This window comes from Taudactylus pleione, unplaced genomic scaffold (assembly GCF_031769625.1).
Source record: "Taudactylus pleione unplaced genomic scaffold, aTauple2 ptg000006l, whole genome shotgun sequence".
Taxonomy (NCBI): Eukaryota; Metazoa; Chordata; class Amphibia; order Anura; family Myobatrachidae; genus Taudactylus; species Taudactylus pleione.
Window position 1 is genome coordinate 32487501 of NW_028284409.1, and position 2500 is coordinate 32490000.

The window sequence follows — 2500 nt, forward strand, 5'->3', positions numbered from 1 at the left end:
AGCTGGGCTTTATGGAAGAGTGGCCAGAAAAAAGCCATTTCTTAGTGATAAAAATAAGAAGACACAATTAGAGTTTGCCAAAAGACATGTGGGCGACTCTCCAAATGTATGGATGAAGGTGCTCTGGTCAGATGAGACTAAAATTTAACTTTTCGGCCACCAAGGAAAACGCTATGTCTGGCGCAAACCCATCGCCCCAAGAACCCCATCCCTACAGTGAAACATGGTGGTGGCAGCATCATGCTGTGGGGATGTTTTTCAGCAACAGGGACTGGGAAACTGATTCAACTCGAGGGAAAGATGGTGCTAAATACAGGGATTTTCTCAAGCAAAACCTGTTTGTCTGCCTGTTATTTGAGACTGGGACGGAGGTTCACCTTTCAGCAGGACAATGGCCCGAAGCATACTGCTAAAGCAACACTCGAGTGGTTTAAGGGGAAACCTTTTAAATGTGTTGGAATGACCTAGTCAAAGCCCAGATCTCAATCCAATTGAGCGGAAACCATCCAACATGAAGGAGCTGGAGCAGTTTTACCGTGAGGAATGGGCAAAAATCCCAGGGGCAAGATGTGGCAAGCTCATAGACTTATCCAAAGCGACTTGCAGCTGTAATTGCCACAAAAGGTGGCTCAACAAAGTACTGACTTTAGGGTTAATAGTATGCATGCTGAAGTTTTCTGTTATGTTGTCCTAAATGTTGTTTGATTCACAATATAAAAAAACACAACTTCACACTTGTAGGCATGTTCTTTGAATGAAATGATGCACACCTTCAAACAATATTTTAATTCCAGGTTGTGAGGCAATAAAGCATGAATAATGCAAGGAGGGGGGGGGGGGGGGTGAATACTTTTGCAAGGCACTGTATGTACATGTGATTTCTTATTTTATTTATTTTTTTATTAAATTTGCAAAAATCTCAAAAAAATACACGTTGTCATTATGGGGGTATTGTGTGTAGAATTTTGAGGACAAAATTGAATTTATTCCATTTTTGAATAAGGCTATAACATAACAAAATGTGGAGAAATTGAAGCGCTGTGAATACTTTCCAATGTTAAATATTTTTTTGTATCAATAAACAAACTATGAAGAGTACTCAAGGCGACATACTATTTCTGTCAGTGTATTTTTGTGACTAATGAAAAGTTTATGCAGCATGACGGACCCATATATGTCACTTGTAAATAATGATCTCTTATTGGTTTTGGGTAAAGTATTTCTTGTGATGCATAGTGCTGCCTCAACTCTATTGTCATTTGTATATCTAAATAGGAGTGAATACCCTCAAACCCTTTGCCCCCCATCCCCCCCCTTTTCAGGCATTTGTCTATTAGGGTGGGAGGAAAACAAAAAGTCTATCTACATGAGGTGTTGCAATATGCAGTAAATAATGTTGTGTCTGATTCCTGGAGTCCAGGCTGCTATCAGAACATGGCACTTTTTTTTTATTTTTTTTTAAGGTTTCCCCTCTTCCAGTGAGCAAGTATGTGGAAAGTGGGCATTAGTTGTCTGAATTAAAACAGGTTACGTCTGCATTAGTTTTCAAAAGGAAATCAAATGTCTGGTATATTTTGATATGTGCATGTAGTTTGCAAATTAGTATATTTTATATCATTTTATGTCCACTAAAACCTGTATCTTGTCTAATTATCATTTGTAAAATTTGTTGTCGAATTTTTTCTCCCTTGACATTTGCAAAGTGACAATGATAAATGTGTAATAAAAATCACTCAATATCGGAAGTTTGATATTTCGCTGGCCCTTTTCAATGTGCTCACAGTGCACCAGACACTGAATATGGGGGTTTCTGTGCCAGTGCACTTAAAGCAAGAGTATAGGAAAATGGCCATTTAGCTTCCAATATTGTAACTTAAATGGCGTCCTACTAAAAATACACCACATTTTCATCCCCCTGACAGCGTGATCAAGCAAAGGTGCATCAGCATCACAGCAGGAGAGAACTTTCGGTTTATAGGCTTATTTTGACCGTGGCTTATCTTCTCTTTTTTCTTATACTTTTTTCTGGATGTGTATCTGTGGCCTTTCTGCACCCATTCAAATGCACTTATCCGCCTGGTTATGCAGGAAATTCCTTCTGTCTGCAACCAGTGAGATTATTTTTGGAGAGTTTTGTGGACCTTTTTCAAATGATTCTTTAATAGAATCCTCATGATTGAGTCTAGACTCTCCAGTACAGAAATTATTTATATTATTGTGAACTGTATGGCCATTGATTTGTTTTTGTTGTTTTAAAATGAGGATATATAGGTTGTGACTGCAAATCACCATGTAAATTCCTTTGATCAATATTGAGCTATGGTAAGTATCTGTTCCCTTAGCCTCATTGCCTGCCCTACATATACTCTGGCAGCTCTTTGCTTACTGCCCAATTAACTACAGATCATTTAAACCCCACCATCTAACATCCCTGTTCATTAAGTGCCCCCTGTTTTAAAGATTGATTAAAATAGGTGATATGCTAAGGGGAGCCTAACAA